This window comes from Triticum urartu, chromosome 7 (assembly GCF_003073215.2).
Source record: "Triticum urartu cultivar G1812 chromosome 7, Tu2.1, whole genome shotgun sequence".
NCBI lineage: Eukaryota > Viridiplantae > Streptophyta > Magnoliopsida > Poales > Poaceae > Triticum > Triticum urartu.
Genome location: NC_053028.1, coordinates 345370986 through 345390980, shown reverse-complemented (window position 1 = coordinate 345390980; position 19995 = coordinate 345370986).

Below are 19995 nucleotides of genomic sequence, written 5' to 3'. Positions count from 1 at the left end.
AATAAGCAAACGTAGAAGTAACTCCCAAAGGTTTCATAGTAATACATGTGATAGGTACTACCTCATCTACTTCCCATCCCACAATTTAATTAGATCCTAATCATGCAATGTGAGAGGATTGATCTAATGCAATAAAACTTGGGTTGTAGAAAAGGTATGATCAAAGTGTTACCTGCCTTGCTGATGATCCGCGAGTCCTAGGGTTTCGAAGTAACAAGCGGCGCAATCCGGGTAATCTATCGCAGACAAACAACAAGCATACAATAAGTACTCATCTAATGCACAGGTAAAACTCGAACAAGAGAACGAACCAGAAAGTTCAATTTAAGAACTCTGGTTGAGAAGAAAGAATGAACCGAACAAAGAAACAAACGGCGAAAGAAAACAACTCGGTTCTAGCAAGTTGAAACTAGGTCAAATTTTACCGGGGCAAAAACTTGTTTAAGTTGATTAGACGGAACGACGGTTTCGAAACGAAACTCCAGGCGCTTGAATCACCTGATTCCGATAAACGAGCGAAAAGAAAGACTAGAAAGAAGATCGGATCTGAAATCGCGATCGCGGAAAAGACGCGGAATAAATCCGACGAGAAAAAGAAGAACGGTTAAACGAACGGACATTCGTTAACCTAGAAGAATCCGGTGATCACGTTCGTTAAGACGAACGGTCCGGCGAACGGTCCAAAGGCAACTAAATCGGAGAAGAAAACGAATCCGATCTAGGGTTTCGGAGAAGAAAACTGAAACGAAAAACCAATCTAGAACACCGGAACGGTTTGGCGAAGAACCGGAAAGAAAACGAATCAGAAAAGAAGAATCGGAACGATTAGAAGAAAACGATCCGATGAAAAGAATAGATGTAGCGCGGGGCTACCTCCGGCGAGGTCTCCGGCGAGGGGCTCCGGCGGCGTGGGCGTGGGGCGGGGCGGCAAGGTGCGGCGGCGGCGGCTAAGGCGGCGGCGGCGGCGTAGGGCGCGGGCGGCGGCTTAGGGCGCGGGGTGTGGTGGAGTGCTTGGGGTTGAGAGAGGCTTGGAATTTGACGTGTTTAGAGGGGGGGTGCTTGGGTATTTATATTGGGGAGGGGAGGGGTTTACTTGAGGTAGAGGGCAAGGAATTAGACTAGTAATAGGAATAGAAAAGAGGGAAGGAAAAGATCTAGAAATAGAAAAGGAATATACGGAAGTAGGACCAAAGTCCTACTAGGATTCGGTACAGGAGAGAGGCGGCGGCGGCCTCTTGCACCTGCGCCTGGCGCGCGGCTAGCGATGGCCTTGGCCGGCTGCTTGGCTTGCGGCGGCTTGGGCCTTTGGCCCGGCTGGCCTGCGAATAGTTTTTTTTTAACGGTTCAGCGCGCAGAAAAAAAAGAGATCTAAACGAACTCCGAAAAATCTAAAGTAAATTTTTCCCGACTCCTAAAAATGAGCCGAACAAAATGAACTTTTCTCCGGACCTAAAATGCAATTTTCGAAAACGCACATTTTTCCCTATCCAAATAAAATGCAAATAAAACTCCGGCAAACAAAAATTGATCTATTTATTAAATCTTCATTTTTCCTAAATTTGGGAAAGTCATATTATTCCCTCTCTCATATATTTTTGACACCGGAAAAATTATTGAAGATAAAATAAATAAATCAAATGATCCTATTTTCAAACTTCGAGAAAACTCTCAAATATGAAAATAACGAAATCTCCAACTCTCTCCGAGGGTCCTTGAGTTGCGTGAAATTTCTAGGATCAACCAAAATGCAAGAAAATATGCTATGCATGATGATCTAGTGTATAACATTCCAAATTGAAAATTTGGGATGTTACACCTGTGGCGGGCTCAGTGTCTCTGGCAACATCCTTGCCGGCGGCTTCGGGGAGCTCGGCGGGAAAGTACTTGCCGGGCCCTGATTTTCTCCTCTTGTTCTGCTCTGTTGATGGATCAACGGATGGCTGAGTTAGCCGAAGCACAAAGGTACCCAGTTCCACAGGTAGCTTGAGGGCAGCGCGTTTTGACAGGTAATCGGCGATGTCATTCTCCTCTCGGGGAACGTGTTTTGCCTGTATACCGTCAAAACGCTCTTCCAGCTTTCTCACTTCATCGACGTAGGCCTTCATCAACGGGCTCTGGTAATCCTTGTTGACTTGCTTGACGACAAGTTGCGAGTCGCCCCTGACGACGAGTTTCTTGATTTCGAGGTCCGCCGCGATCCTGAGACCAGCAAGCAGCCCTTCGTACCCAGCCGTATTGTTTGTTGACACCTCCCTGGGGAAGTGCATCTGGATCACGTACTTGAGGTGCTCTCCGGTGGGCGCGACAAGCAGTACGCCAGCCCCGGCGCCCTGTAAGGAGAAAGCTCCATCAAAGTACATGATCCAGTCGCAACTTGCCTCCTTGCCGGCGAGAGCAGTCTCTTGGGCTTCTTCGTCAGGTGTCGCGGACCATTCCGCAACGAACTCCACCAGGACTCGGCTTTGAATCGTCGAGGTACTCTCAAACTCAAGGCCAAAGCTGGACAGTTCCAGTGCCCACTCTACGATTCTTCCCGTTGCGTCTGGATTGTGCAATATCCGTTGTAGAGGGAGGCGAGTGACGACAGTGATTTCGTGTGCCTGGAAGTAGTGACGCAGCTTCCTCGAGGCCATAAGAAGGCCGAAGAGCAGTTTCTGCACACCGGAGTACCTTGATCTAGCCCCCTGCAGGAGGGAACTAACAAAGTAGACTGGGTGCTGCATCATTTTCTTCTTCGGCGGCACTCCAACTGGTTGTGTCGTCTCTGCATCGGTGGCATCGGGCTCTGTCGCTGCTATTACCTCGTCACCAATTTCTCTCTGCACCACTAGTGCGGCGCTGACCACCTGGTTCGTTGCCGCCAAGTATAGCAGCAACGGTTCCCGTGGCCTAGGCGCAACTAGTATTGGCGCGGAGGAGAGGTACCTCTTCAAATCTTGCAATGCTGCTTCGGCTTCTGGTGTCCACTCCATTTGGACCGCCTTTTTCAAAATCTTGAAAAAGGGAAGGGCGCGCTCGGCGGACTTGGAAATGAACCTGCTCATGGCGGCAACGCAACCAGCAAGCCGACGCACATCCTTGACTCACTTGGGTGCTTCAATCTGCTCTATAGCTTTGATCTTGTCCGGATTGGCCTCTATCCCGCGCTGCGACACAAAGAACCTGAGAAGCTTGCCGGACAGGACGCCAAAGACGCACTTCTCAGGGTTCAGCTTGAGATTGATCTTGCGTAGGTTTGCAAATGTTTCTTGTAAATCAGGTATGAGGGTTTCCCTGTTCTTGGTTTTGACCACTATATCATCCATATAAGCTTCCATATTTATATGGAGCTGGGGTTCAAAACCAATCTGGACCGCCCTTGCAAACATTGAACCAACACTCTTCAACCTGAAAGGCATCCGTATGAAACAATATGTACCACATGGGGTGATGAATGTCGTTTTCTCTTTGTCTTCTCTTATCATGAAGATCTAGTGGTAGCCGGAGTAGGCATCAAGGAATGACAGCAGATCACACCCAGCCGTGGAGTCAACAATCTGGTCGATGCGCGGCAATGGGAAGGGGTCTTTGGGACAAGCCTTATTGATATCTGTGTAATCGATACACAGCCTCCACTTCCCATTTGCCTTGCGCACTACCACTGGATTGGCCAACCACGTTGGATGGAGCACTCCTCTTACCAAACCCGCTGCTTCCAGTTTCCGGATCTCCTCTGTGATGAACTCTTGTCGTTCCAAGGCTTGCTTTCTGACCTTTTGCTTGACGGGCCGTGCATGAGGACAGACAGTAAGTGGTGCTCAATCACCTCCCTGGGAACGCCGGGGATGTCGGATGCTTGCCATGCAAACACATTGACATTCGCCTGCAGGAAGGTGACGAGTGTGTCTTCCTATTTGTCGTCAAGGGCGGAGCTTATGGTAAAAGACCCTCCCATGCCGTCCTCCTTGACAGAAACCTTCTTGGTTCCCAGCGGTGTGGCCCTAGACTTCTTGTCTGTCGGTGGAGCTCTCTGGCACGTCCTCGATGGGAGCGCTACACTCCGAAGAGGTGCGCTTGCCGGAGTGGGTGCCTAAGGTCTCACCGGTCTTCTTCTTTTTCCTTCCCGGGGCTCCAGTGACAGGAGCAAGCGCCTTAGCAGTGGCGGCTGCTGCAACTGCTTGTTGGTAGAGTTGGTCAGCGCAAATTAGCGCATCCTTCTTGTCTGATGGGACGGTGATGATTGTCACAGGCCCCGGCATCTTCAGGGTGTTGTAGGCGTAATGTGACGCCGCCATGAACTTGGCTAGCGCTGGGCGGCCAAGGATCCCGTTGTAAGGCAAGGGGATCTTGGCAACGTCGAACACAATCCTTTCTATCCTATAGTTCAGATCACTCCGAAAAGTCACGGGCAATGTGACCTTTCCCTTTGGTTGACTTCTTCCCGGGTTGACCCCCTGAAACGTGCCCATCTCTTCGAGGTCTTCATCAGGAATCCGCAGTTTCTCAATCACGGCAGGCGAGATTAAGTTCAGACCGGCCCTGCCATCGATAAGCATCTTTGTCACCTTGAGGTTGCGTATTGTTGGTGAAACCAACAATGGCAAGCACCCGACTACAGTAGTGCGATCAGGGTGATCCTCAGTGTCAAAAATGATAGATGTGCTGGACCACTTCAGCGGCCTTTGGGCATCAAACGACGGCTCTGCCGCTGTAATCTCACGCGCCCACTGTTTAAGCTGGCGGTGAGAGGTATGCAGCGAGGCGCCACCATCGACGCACATGGCCTCTGTAGCTTTCTGAAATTTTTGGTCACCAGACTCATCGTCCTCTTCGTGATCATCATTTTCTGGCTTTTTTTCACGGCCCCGGGCGGGCCTCTCCTACTGTTTATCTTTGTCGCGACGGCCCGCCTGGCTGTCACGCTTCTTGCCGGACCCTTTAGCACCGTCCTGGCCTTTCTCCTTGTCCCACCTCTCATATTCTGCCCTCTGCTTCTCAGCAAGGAGCTCAACCTGTCGGCAGTTCTAGAGATCATGGCCTTTGGAGCGATGGATCTTGCAGTATTGCTTGTCGGAGTTTCCTGGCTTCTCGGCAGCCGCCAAGGCCCGGCAGGCGACACATCCGGCAATTTCCTTGCCGGGGTCATCTGCCTTGGTTTTCTTGGTGGAGCCGGCGTCGTCAGATCCCTCGACGGCAAGCATGGCTTTACCTTTGCGCTTCCTGTTGCGGCACCGACCTTTCTTTGTCGGGGCGGTAGTATGCTCATCTGAGGAGTCGGTTTCCACGCCGGCATCTTCGCCGGGGTACTTCCTTCCCTCTTCAGCCCGGGCACATCTGTCAGCAAGAACATAGAGTTCTGCCACGTCTTTCACCTTGTTCATTGCCAGCTCTTCGCGCATCTTGCGATTACGCACGTTCTGATGGAACACGCTGATGATGGCGGCAGAGTGAACATCAGGGATATTGTACTGTACCCGGCTGAACCTCTGTATATACTTGCGCAGACTCTCGCCTCCCTTCTGGGGAATGACGTGCAGGTCGCTTGCTTGGCCATGGGCTTGGTGGCCTCCAGTAAAGGCGCCAACAAACTCATGGCACAAATCCGACCAGGAGGAAATAGAGTCTACCGACAAGTGCATCAACCACGACATGGCGTTGGGTTTAAGAGCCGATGGAAAGTAATTCGCAAGCACCTTATCGTCGCGGGCTCCGGCAGCTTGCATCACGATGGTGTAGATGCTGAGGAACTCAGACAGGTGGGTCTTGCCATTGTACTTCTCGCCAGCGTCAGGTTTGAAGGTGCGGCGAGTGGGCCGCTGGAACTGCCGCAGCTCATGGGTAAAAGCGGACAGCCTACCTCGTAAGGTAGGCCTCCAGGGCTCTCCGGGGCCGGGTGGTTCACAGCAGGCCCTGCTCGCCTGTCTGACTGGTGGCGCGCTCTGCGCCGGCGCTCGATAGTGGTTCGAGCGTCTTCATGGGCTCGTTCCCGAAGAACTTGGCGCTGGTCACAGTGGGTCCGTGGGTCAGACGACGCTATGGAAATGTCGTCGCCCATGACATCGCGACGAGCCGGCGTCCGCGGTATCGGATGGGGAAGAGGTGAATGCACCGTGGTTGCGGCGCCGCCGGCCTTTTTGCCACTGGTGCGTGGGACTCCATTGGAGCGTCGACCCGGGGGCCCCACCGGACTTGGTTCGTCTTTGTTGGCCACCGCAACAAGGCTTCGGATAGTGGCTCTCCATTCGTCGAGTTTCCTTGTAGTGGGAGGAAAGTCGAGGAGCAACTACACGCGCGCTAGGGCCTCTGCTGGCGTCGGTGGCAGCGGAACCTGCACGGATCACGATGCGCTTGGACTTCTGACCATGTCAGAAGGAGCTCTATCACGACCCCGCGGTCGCATGCCGTTGTCACCAGTGCTTCGGCGAGCGGGCAGGTCTTCTACGTCCTGGGAGTGGCGCTCGGGGCTCTTCCCGCGGCGACGCCCGGGATCTTCGTCATGATGACACCGTTCGTCACGCGCTGCCTGGGAGGAGTGCGCTGTTGGCGCCGGCGTGGGAGTCTTGGAGGCCCTTGCGTCACCTTCGGGTGGGGCAGCGATGACCTTGGAAGGCCCCGCTCCACCCGCGGAGGGCCTGGCTCCTCCTTTGGATTTGGCGATGTGTGGCCCATTACCAGGCGCACAAACATCGCCGCCTCCCAAACTCCGGCTGCTGGGATGGCGTTGGTGTTCGCGAGCAGCGCCCCGGGTCCTTTCTGCGATCAGTCCGCTACTCGCCCGCATCGGGACGAGCTGTACGACTTCCGACTGGCCAACCACCACCGTCGTCTTCTTCTTGTGCGCCATGATGATGAAGAAGCATCGAACTAACTGCTAAAGCCGATTCTCACAACTGCGCCCCCTACCTGGCGCGCCAAAGATGTCGGTGGGAACGACACCTATGGGATCACAAGAATCCCAACTACGGTTAGCGGGGCGCGGGGTCATGAGAAGAGCGGATCAAATAGATAGTACACAGTTTGTTTATCCAGGTTTGGGCCGCGAGGATGCGTAAAACCCTACTCCTGCTTTGGTGGATGTATATTCCTATTCTTGAGCTAGCTCTGGGGCATTAGGAGCTCCAAAAAGCCGAATCCTTCTCCTGGTCACCTCGGGCCTCCTTTTATAGAAAAAGGGGTCGCCACAGTGGCACACAAGAGATGGAAAGGGTACAGTGATGTGAGGTTATCCCTCACATTACATGACAAGGCGCATTTAATGTGTCTTGCTTAGGTGTCCTTGCTTTATCGGGGATGGGGAAGAAACAAGTCTCATCCGTCGCCGGTCCTTCTTGTGTCGACACGCGCCCTGGCCAGTGATGCCTGTGATGCCATGTAGGTAGGCAGGCGGCTGAGGTGGCGCAGTGGTGGGTCTTCATGAAGATCTGCATGCCGCCACGCAGGTGCCTGCCCAGCTGGTTGGGTCGGCAGCTGCATGCGTACGGTGGTGGAGGTTTAGTCGGCATGGGCCTGATGGTGGCCCTATGGATGTCCTTGGCAAGGGCCTTGCCGCGGCGCCTGCTATCATCCCCAGCAAGGCGCTTCCCGAGGGTCTCGTGGTCTTCCCTGGCTGCTATCTCGCCAAAGGTCGTCGTCTTCTTAGTGCGTATCTGATCTTGAATGTCTTCACAAAGATCTGCATGCCACCACGGGGATGTCTCCCGAATCATTGCCCCTTGGGGGCAATGGACTCAAGGGTAATTTTCTCCGTAGGCGTGGGGCGAGTCGCCGCGGCAAGGGTCTTGCCCGGGGTTGCCAAAGCTGTCTCTCGGCAAGGATCTTGCTAGGGGAGTCCACTTCGTCCCTTTTGCTCTTTGTGGTCTTGGCCTTGGCTGAAGGAAATATGCCCTAGAGGCAATAATAATGTTATTATTTTATTTCCTTATATCATCATAAATGTTTATTATTCATGCTAGAATTGTATTATCCGGAAACATAATACTTGTGTGAATACATAGACAAACCAAACGTCACTAGTATGCCTCTACTTGACTAGCTCATTAATCAAAGATGGTTATGTTTCCTAACCATAGACATGTGTTGTCATTTGATTAACGGGATCACATTATTAGGAGAATGATGTGATTGACATGACCCATTCCATTAGCTTAGCACCCGATCGTTTAGTATGTTGCTATTGCTTTCTTCATGACTTATACATGTTCCTATGACTATGAGATTATGCAACTCCCATTTGTCGGAGGAACACTTTGTGTGCTACCAAACGTCACAACATAATTGGGTGATTATAAAGGAGCTCTACAGGTGTCTCCAAAGGTACATGTTGGGTTGGCGTATTTCAAGATTAGGATTGGTCACTCCGATTGTCGGAGAGGTATCTCTGGGCCCTCTCGGTAATGCACATCACATAAGCCTTCCAAGCATTTCAACTAATGAGTTAGTTGCGAGATGATGTATTACGAAACGAGTAAAGAGACTTGCCGGTAACGAGATTGAACTAGGTATTGAGATACCGACGATCGAATCTCGGGCAAGTAAAAATACCGATGACAAAGGGAACAACGTATGTTGTTATGCGGTCTGACCGATAAAGATCTTCGTAGAATATGTAGGAGCCAATATGAGCATCCAGGTTCCGCTATTGGTTATTGACCGGAGACATGTCTCGGTCATGTCTACATTGTTCTCGAACCCGTAGGGTCCGCACGCTTAAGGTTTAGATGACAATTATATTATGAGTTTATGAGTTTTGATGTACCGAAGTTAGTTCGGAGTCCCGGATGTGATCACGGACATAACAAGGAGTCTCGAAATGGTCGAGACATAAAGATGGATATATTAGACGGCTATATTCGGACACCGGAAGTGTTCCGGGTGATTTCGGAGAAAACCGGAGAGCCGGAGGGTTACCGGAACCCTACCGGGAGAAGTAATGGGCCATATGGGCCTTAGTGGAGAGAGAGAGAGGGGAAGCCAGGGTGGGCCGCGTGCCTCCTCCCCCCTGGTCCGAATTGGACTAGGAGAGGGGGGGCGCCCCCCTTTCCTTCTCCCTCCCCACTTCCTTCCCCCTCCTAGTAGGAGTCCTACTCCTACTAGGAGGAGGACTCATCCTGGCGCGCCAATAGGGGCCGGCCGGCCTCCTCCCCTTGCTCCTTTATATACGGGGGCAGGGGGCACCCCTAGACACACAAGTTGATCCACGTGATCATATTCTTAGCCGTGTGCGGTGCCCCCTTCCACCATAATCCTCAATAATATTGTAGCGGTGCTTAGGCGAAGCCCTGCGACGGTAGTACATCAAGATCGTCACCACGCCGTCGTGTTGACGGAACTCTACCCCGACACTTTGCTGGATCGGAGTCCGGGGATCGTCATCGAGCTTAACGTGTGCTAAAACTCGGAGGTGCCGTAGTTTCGGTGCTTGATCGGTCGGGCCGTGAAGACGTACGACTACATCAACCGCGTTGTGCTAACGCTTCCGCTGTCGGTTAACAAGGGTACGTAGATCACACTCTCCCCTCCCATTGCTATGCATCACCATGATCTTGCATGTGCGTAGGAAAATTTTGAAATTACTACGTAACCCGACGGTGGCATCCGAGCCTAGGTTTTATGTGTTGATGTTATATGCATGAGTAGAACACAAGTGAGTTGTGGGCGATATAAGTCATACTGCTTACCAGCATGTCATACTTTGGTTCGACGGTATTGTTGGATGAAGTGGCCCGGACCGACATTACGCGTACTCTTACGCGAGACCGGTTCTCCCGACGTGCTTTGCACAAAGGTGGCTAGCGGGTGACAGTTTCTCCAACTTTAGTTGAACCGAGTGTGGCTACGCCCGGTCCTTGCGAAGGTTAAAACAACACCAACTTGACAAACTATCATTGTGGTTTTGATGCGTAGGTAAGATTGGTTCTTGCTTAAGCCCGTAGCGACCACGTAAAACTTGCAACAACAAAGTAGAGGACGTCTAACTTGTTTTTGCAGGGCATGTTGTGATGTGATATGGTCAAGACATGATGCTAAATTTTATTGTATGAGATGATCATGTTTTGTAACCAAGTTATCGGCAACTGGCAGGAGCCATATGGTTGTCGCTTTATTGTATGCAATGCAATCGCGATGTAATGCTTTACTTTATCACTAAGCGGTAGCGATAGTCGTGGAAGCATAAGATTGGCGAGACGACAACGATGCTACGATGGTGATCAAGGTGTCGCGCTGGTGACGATGGTGATCACGACGGTGCTTCGAAGATGGAGATCACAAGCACAAGATGATGATGGCCATATCATATCACTTATATTGATTGCGTGTGATGTTTATCTTTTATGCATCTTATCTTGCTTTGATTGACGGTAGCATTTTAAGATGATCTCTCACTAATTATCAAGAAGTGTTCTCCCTGAGTATGCACCATTGCGAAAGTTCTTCGTGCTGAGACACCACGTGATGATCGGGTGTGATAGGCTCTACGTTCAAATACAACGGGTGCAAAACAGTTGCACACGCAGAATACTCAGGTTATACTTGATGAGCCAAGCATATACAGATATGGCCTCAGAACACGGAGACCGAAAGGTCGAGCGTGAATCATATAGTAGATATGATCACATAGCGATTTTCACCAATGAAACAACTCCATCTCACGTGATGATCGGACATGGTTTAGTTGATTTGGATCACGTAATCACTTAGAGGATTAGAGAGATGTCTATCTAAGTCGGAGTTCTTTAGTAATATGATTAATTGAACCTAAATTTATCATGAACTTAGTACCTGATAGTATCTTGCTTGTTTATGTTTGATTGTAGATAGATGGGCCGTGCTGTTGTTCCGTTGAATTTTAATGCGTTCCTTGAGAAAGCAAAGTTGAAAGATGATGGTAGCAATTACACGGACTGGGTCCGTAACTTGAGGATTATCCTCATTGCTGCACAGAAGAATTACGTCCTGGAAGCACCGCTAGGTGCCAGGCCTGCTGCTGGAGCAACACCAGATGTTATGAACGTCTGGCAGAGCAAAGTTGATGACTACTCGATAGTTCAGTGTGCCATGCTTTACGGCTTAGAATCAGGACTTCAACGATGTTTTGAACGTCATGGAGCATATGAGATGTTCCAGGAGTTGAAGTTAATATTTCAAGCAAATGCCCGGATTGAGAGATATGAAGTCTCCAATAAGTTCTATAGCTGCAAGATGGAGGAGAACAGTTCTGTCAGTGAGCATATACTCAAAATGTCTGGGTATAATAATCACTTGATTCAATTGGGAGTTAATCTTCCAGATGATTGCGTCATTGACAGAATTCTCCAATCACTGCCACCAAGCTACAAGAGCTTCGTGATGAACTATAATATGCAAGGGATGAATAAGACTATTCCCGATCTCTTCGCAATGCTGAAAGCTGCGGAGGTAGAAATCAAGAAGGAGCATCAAGTGTTGATGGTCAATAAGACCACTAGTTTCAAGAAAAAAGGCAAAGGGAAGAAGAAGGGGAACTTTAAAAAGAACAGAAAGCAAGTTGCTACTCAAGAAAAGAAACCCAAACCTGGACCTAAGCCTGAAACTGAGTGCTTCTACTACAAGCAGACTGGTCACTGGAAGCGGAACTGCCCCAAGTATTTGGCGGATAAGAAGGATGGCAAGGTGAACAAAGGTATATGTGATATACATGTTATTGATGTGTACCTTACTAATGCTCGCAGTAGCACCTGGGTATTTGATACTGGTTCTGTTGCTAACATTTGCAACTCGAAACAGGGACTACAAATTAAGCGAAGATTGGCTAAGGACGAGGTGACGATGCGCGTGGGAAATGGTTGCAAAGTCGATGTGATCGCAGTCGGCACGCTACCTCTACATCTACCTTCGGGATTAGTATTAGACCTAAATAATTTTTATTTGGTGCCAGTGTTAAGCATGAACATTATATCTGGATCTTGTTTGATGCGAGACGGTTATTCATTTAAATCAGAGAATAATGATTGTTCTATTTATATGAGTAATATCTTTTACGGTCATGCACCCTTAAAGAGTGGTCTATTCTTATTAAATCTCGATAGTAGTGACACACATATTCATAATGTTGAAACCAAAAGATGCAGAGTTGATAATGATAGTGCAACTTATTTGTGGCACTGCCGTTTGGGTCATATCGGTGTAAAGCGCATGAAGAAACTCCATACTGATGGGCTTTTGGAACCACTTGATTATGAATCACTTGTTACTTGCGAACCGTGCCTTATGGGTAAGATGACAAAAACACCATTCTCCGGTACTATGGAGAGAGCAACAGATTTGTTGGAAATCATACATACAGATGTATGTGGTCTGATGAATGTTGAGGCTCGTGGCGGATATCATTATTTTCACCTTCACAGATGACTTAAGCAGATATGGGTATATCTACTTAATGAAACATAAGTCTAAAACATTTGAAAAGTTCAAAGAATTTCAGAGTGAAGTTGAAAATCATCGTAACAGGAAAATAAAATTCCTGCGATCTGATCGTGGAGGAGAATATTTGAGTTACGAGTTTGGTGTACATTTGAAACAATGCGGAATAGTTTCGCAACTCACGCCACCCGGAACACCACAGCGTAATGGTGTGTCCGAACGTTGTAATCGTACTTTACTAGATATGGTGCGATCTATGATGTCTCTTACTGATTTACCGCTATCATTTTGGGGTTATGCTCTAGAGACGGCCGCATTCACGTTAAATAGGGCACCATCAAAATCCGTTGATACGACTCCTTATGAACTATGGTTTGGCAAGAAACCAAAGTTGTCATTTCTGAAAGTTTGGGGTTGCGATGCTTATGTGAAAAAGCTTCAACCTGATAAGCTCGAACCTAAATCGGAGAAATGTGTCTTCATAGGATATCCAAAGGAAACTATTGGATACACCTTCTATCACAGATTCGAAGGCAAAATTTTTTTTGCTAAATTCGGAAACTTTCTAGAGGAGTTTCTCTCGAAAGAAGTGAGTGGGAGGAAAGTAGAACTTGATGAGGTAACTATACCTGCTCCATTATTGGAAAGTAGTACATCACAGAAACCAGTTTCTGTGACACCTACACCAATTAGTGAGGAAGCTAATGATGATGATCATGAAGCTTCAGAACAAGATACCACTGAACCTCGTAGATCAACCAGACTAAGATCCGCACCAGAGTGGTACAGTAATCCTGTTCTGAAAGTCATGCTACTAGATCATGATGAACCTACGAACTATGGAGAAGCGATGGTGAGCCCAGATTCCGCAAAATGGCTTGAAGCCATGAAATCTGAGATGGGATCCACGTATGAGAACAAAGTATGGACTTTGGTTGACTTGCCCAATGATCGGCAAGCAATTGAGAATAAATGGATCTTTAAGAAGAAGACTGACGCTGACGGTAATGTTACTATCTACAAAGCTCGACTTGTCGCAAAAGGTTTTCGACAAGTTTAAGGGATTGACTACGATGAGACCTTCTCACCCGTAGCGATGTTTAAGTCTGTCCGAATCATGTTAGCAATTGCCGCATTTTATGATTATGAAATTTGGCAGATGGATGTCAGAACTACATTCCTGAATGGATTTCTGCAAGAAGAGTTGTATATGATGCAACCGGAAGGTTTTGTCGATCCAAAGGGAGCTAACAAAGTAGGCAAGCTCCAGCGATCCATTTATGGACTAGTGAAAGCCTCTCGGAGTTGGAATAAACGCTTTGATAGTGTGATCAAAGCATTTGGTTTTGTACAGACTTTTGGAGAAGCCTGTATTTACAAGAAAGTGAGTGGGAGCTCTGTAGCATTTCTGATATTATATGTAGATGACATATTACTAATCGGAAATGATATAGAGTTTATGGATAGCATAAAGGGATACTTGAATAAGAGTTTTTCAATGAAAGACCTCGGTGAAGCTGCTTACATATTGGGCATTAAGATCTATAGAGACAGATCAAGACGCTTAATTGGACTTTCACAAAGCACATACCTTGACAAAGTTTTGAAAAAGTTCAAAATGGATCAAGCAAAGAAAGGATTCTTGCCTGTGTTACAAGGTGTGAAATTGAGTAAGACTCAATGCCCGACCAATGCAGAAGATAGAGAGAAAATGAAAGATGTTCCCTATGCTTCAGCCATAGGCTCTATCATGTATGCAATGCTATGTACCAGACCTGATATGTGTCTTGCTATAAGTCTAGCAGGCAGGTACCAAAGTAATCCAGGAGTGGATCACTGGATAGTGGTCAAGAACATCCTGAAATACCTGAAAAGGACTAAGGATATGTTTCTCATATATGGAGGTGACAAAGAGCTCATCGTAAATGGTTAGGTTGATGCAAGCTTTGACACTGATCCGGACGATTCTAAATCGCAAACCGGATACGTGTTTACATTAAACGGTGGAGTTGTCAGTTGGTGCAGTTCTAAACAAAGCGTTGTGGCGGGATCTACATGTGAAGTGGAGTACATAGGTGCTTCGGAAGCAGCAAACGAAGGAGTCTGGATGAAGGAGTTCATATCCAATCTAGGAGTCATACCTAGTGCATCGGGACCAATGAAAATCTTTTGTGACAATACTGGTGCAATTGCCTTGGCAAAGGAATCCAGATTTCACAAGAGAACCAAGCACATCAAGAGACGCTTCAATTCCATCCGGGATCTAGTCTAGGTGGGAGACATAGAGATTTGCAAGATACATACGGATCTGAATGTAGCAGACCCGTTGACTAAGCCTCTTCCACGAGCAAAACATGATCAGCACCAAAGCTCCATGGGTGTTAGAATCATTACTATGTAATCTAGATTATTGACTCTAGTGCAAGTGGGAGATTGAAGGAAATATGCCCTAGAGGCAATAATAATGTTATTATTTTATTTCCTTATATCATGATAAATGTTTATTATTCATGCTAGAATTGTATTATCCGGAAACATAATACTTGTGTGAATACATAGACAAACCAAACGTCACTAGTATGCCTCTACTTGACTAGCTCATTAATCAAAGATGGTTATGTTTCCTAACCATAGACATGTGTTGTCATTTTATTAACGGGATCACATTATTAGGAGAATGATGTGATTGACATGAACCATTCCATTAGCTTAGCACCCGATCGTTTAGTATGTTGCTATTGCTTTCTTCATGACTTATACATGTTCCTATGACTATGAGATTATGCAACTCCCGTTTGCCGGAGGAACACTTTGTGTGCTACCAAACGTCACAACGTAACTGGGTGATTATAAAGGAGCTCTACAGGTGTCTCCAAAGGTACATGTTGGGTTGGCGTATTTCGAGATTAGGATTTGTCACTCCGATTGTCGGAGAGGTATCTCTGGGCCCTCTCGGTAATGCACATCACATAAGCCTTCCAAGCATTTCAACTAATGAGTTAGTTGCGAGATGATGTATTACGAAACGAGTAAAGAGACTTGCCGGTAACGAGATTGAACTAGGTATTGAGATACCAATGATCGAATCTCGGGCAAGTAAAAATATCGATGACAAAGGGAACAACGTATGTTGTTATGCGGTCTGATCGATAAAGATCTTCGTAGAATATGTAGGAGCCAATATGAGCATCCAGGTTCCGCTATTGGTTATTGACCGGAGACGTGTCTCGGTCATGTCTACATTGTTCTCGAACCCGTAGGGTCCGCACGCTTAAGGTTTAGATGACAGTTATATTATGAGTTTATGAGTTTTGATGTACCGAAGTTAGTTAGGAGTCCCGGATGTGATCACGGACATAACGAGGAGTCTCGAAATGGTCGAGACATAAGGATTGATATATTAGACGGCTATATTCGGACACCGGAAGTGTTCCGGGTGATTTCGGAGAAAACCGGAGAGCCGGAGGGTTACCGGAACCCTACCTGGAGAAGTAATGGGCCATATGGGCCTTAGTGGAGAGAGAGAGGGGCAGCCAGGGTGGGCCGCGCGCCTCCTCCCCCTGGTCCGAATTGGACTAGGAGAGGGGGGCGGCGCCCCCCTTTCCTTCTCCCTCCCCACTTCCTTCCCCCTCCTGGCGCGCCAATAGGTGCCGGACGGCCTCCTCCCCTTGCTCCTTTATATACGGGGGCAGGGGGCACCCCTAGACACACAAGTTGATCCACGTGATCATATTCTTAGCCATGTGCGGTGCCCCCTTCCACCATAATCCTCGATAATATTGTAGCAGTGCTTAGGCGAAGCCCTGCGACGGTAGGACATCAAGATCGTCACCACGCCGTCGTGTTGACGGAACTCTACCCCGACACTTTGCTGGATCGGAGTCCGGGGATCATCATCGAGCTGAACGTGTGCTAAAACTCGGAGGTGCCGTAGTTTCGGTGCTTGATCGGTCGGGCCGTGAAGACGTACGACTACATCAACCGCGTTGTGCTAACGCTTCCGCTGTCGGTCTACAAGGGTACGTAGATCACACTCTCCCCTCTCGTTGCTATGCATCACCATGATCTTGCGTGTGCGTAGGAAAATTTTGAAATTACTACGTAACCCAACATTGGCGTCATCCTAGTTCCCTTGAGCTTCGGTCTTACCCTGGCTCACCTCCCTTGCCTTGCTTGGTGTGGTGGTGCCCGTGGCTCAGACTGTCCGTGCACAGTTATAGGGGTACAAAAAAGTGTACCCCTCTTTTTGTACACCGACAATGTGTTCTGCTGCTGGATCAACTGGGTGAGCTCCGGTGGGAAGGTAAATCCGGGGTCACGTCTCGGAGGCATCTGAGGGTTTAGAAAAGATGAGATTTAAGAATAGAGGGGCTCTAAAGAGAAAACACTACCCATATGCACATGAGGCAAAAGCAAACAATTCACTTCATTCATTCAATCGAACAAGGGCATACAATCGATCTAACTATCGCAAAAGTGCTCGGACTATAATATTTACATGGTGGACTACTACTACTGATGAGGTGGTCTACTAGAAATATTCTTCGGCTGTAGACTCCATGATATCTGCTCCAGCTTCATCAACGTAGTCATCATCGCTATCATCCGGATCCGAGTCGGTGTCGTCGATGATGATGTAGTCTTCCGGGCGAATCTCCTTGGGTTCTTCGTCTTCTTCTACTGGTGTAGGGCCTCCCATAAATATTCCGATCTTCTTGATCAGATCGTCATTCTTCTCAACTAATACTTCAATTTCTTTTTCATAATCTTCACGTGTAGCCTTGAGTTCTTCCTCCAGTTCCTTGATCCTCGTCTTTGCCTTCTTCAGGTCTATCATGTCGGTGCACATCTAGTTCTCCTAACGTCGAATGTGCTAGTTTACCTCCTGGATAAAAGCTGCGACTGATCTATCCTTTCTGGTGCTGATCATCTCCCAGTGCTCATCTCGGCGCCCACAAATCTGGTAGATGGTATCCTTGAGATCATTGCGGCAGACTTCTCCAATGCGTCCCATGGCAATGTGAGCTGCCATGCTCTTTCCTAGACACCAAGTTGGTGCATCAAAAGAAAACTCTATGGGCTAAGTGACTGGCATGAACGTTCTTCCTGGAACTTGAACTTGAATCATCCAGCGCTCTTCTTCAGGTAAAGTGGCGTTGTAGGTGCCGGTGCAGCTTGGTACTCCTATGTTTAGGTATCTAGTGACTTCCTTCAAATGACGTCCAAAAGGTGTATCTTCATCCGGTTAAGTGAACTTGTTCCTTGCATCCGCCATCCTAAAAGAGTAGAAAAGATGAGAAGTCAGAAAGAGAAGAGAGTGAGTAGTGATCTAGGTCTTTAGCTTAGTGGTCGTGTCCTACAGTCAGCGTGTGCCCTGATGCCATCTTGTAGCGACCAGACCTCAAACGGTCCAATCGTTGTGCTCTGGTGTCATCCCTGGATCAGTAATGCTGACACCACACAGTACTTGAAGGATTTATAACAGAGTAGCAATCACACACTTATTACATCGAGTGTCTCAAAAGAGAACTTATTACAATAAATATGGCTTAAGGTCATCTAATAATGATAACAGCGGAAGGCTTGGAAGATAAGTGAGTCCATCAACTCCAACGGCATCACTGAGTATAGAACCATGACCTAAAACTCCTTAATCGCCGTCTGAAAAGTCTGCAACATTAACGTTGTAGCCCGAAACGGGTCAGCACATGGAATATGCTGGCAATGTAACACATAGAGAATAATGGGATGAAACAGCTATTCTATATGCATATTTGGCTGGTGGAAGGCTCTATGGTTATAGTTTTGCGTAAAGCCAATTTTTCCCTACTGCAAAGGAATAAATTTATTTAACTATCAGGGTGGTTGTTAAACATTGAGAATGGTTGACAGCATTCTCAATCCCAATTAAGCATCATCATTAAACAAACCCAACAAAATTAATTTTATAGTAACATGTTGAGATTCACATGATAATCCAGGTACTAGGTACTCAAGATGTCCATAACCGGGGACACGGCTAACCATGATTAGTTTATACACTCTGTAGAGGTTTGCGCACTTTTCCCCACAAGTCTCGATCTCCTTCGTTGGATTTCTCGCACTACACGGTGTTTGAGAAATGGATGACCGAGACATAGTCTTTCAGAAGCGCTAGCACCTTACGATGGGTAGACCGTACCACCTACATCCCCTACATCTGCTAGTCTACCACTGTAAGAGTTCGCACGACTTAGTCAACTATGCTAGAGCCCATAATAGCTTGTGGCTGCACATGGAAGTTTCTAGCATGAACAATCTCATGATCCCTTTGAGCCTGGGTGGCGGTCCAAAAAAACAGGCAATCCTAGAATACTCAGGTACCTCAATCCACCCAGATGTGTGTTTAAGTTGCCACCTTAAATAAACCATTAATTAACAATCTCACATCTGTCATGGATACACTCACCCAATCCACGTCTACTAGCATAGCATGGCATAATAAGCAAACGTAGTAGTAACTCCCAAAGGTTTGATAATAAACAGGTAATAGGTACTACCTCAACTACTTCCCAAAACCCACAATTTTAATTAGATCCTAATCATGCAATGTGTGAGGATTGATCTAATGCAATAAAACTGGGTAGTAGGAGGTATGATCAAAGTGTTACTTGCCTTGTTGATGATCCGGGAAACCTAGCGATTCGAAGTAACAAGCGGCGCACTCCGGGTACTCTATCGCAAACAAACAAGCATACAATAAGTACTCAACTAATGCATGGGTAAAACTCAAATAAGAGATCTAACCAGAAAGTTCAACTTAAGAACTCCGGTTGGCAAAAAGAATTAAATCGAACGAAGCAACGAAAGACAAACGGCAAAAGAAACAGGCTTCATTTACTATTCTGGATCTAAGGCAATTTTTACAATGGAAAAAACTTGTTCGAGTTGGTTAAATGGAAAGAGAGTTTCGAGACGAAACTCCAGGCGCTTGAATCGTCTGATTCCGATAAACGAGCGAAAAGTTAGACTAAAACGAAAATCGGATCACAGATCGCGATCAGAAAAATCGTGGATTTAATCCGAGAAAAAGAAAAACGACGAACGTTCGTTAAAACGAACGAACGGACGAATGCTCACTATTTAAATAAACCGGAAAAACCGATCTATTTAAAAAAACTGAAACTAAAAAAACGAACAGAACCGTCGGAAAAACCGAATGGTTTTTCGAAAAGAACCAGGGTGAAAAGAAAAAAACTACCTCCGGCGGTCCGGCGAACGGCGGCACGGCGGTGAGGCGGCGGCGGGGCGGCACGGGGCGGCGACAAAGGCGGGGGCGGCGCGGGGCTAGGGCGGCTAGGGTTTGGGGGGGTCCGGCTAGGCCTCCCCGACTTATAAAACGGACGGGCCTAGTGTCCGGGTCGAACACGGCCCGTAGGTCGGTTGCGTTTTTTTAAATAAAGTTACGCTCAGAAAAAAAACAAAAGGAATACTAAACGGACTCCAAAAATCCCGAAATAAATTTTCCCCGACTTCTAAAATCAAGCCACACAAGATGAACATTTATTTGGGGCGTAAATGCAATTTTGAAAAACGCGCATTTTTCCTAAATTCAAATAAAATAGCAAATAAAACCAA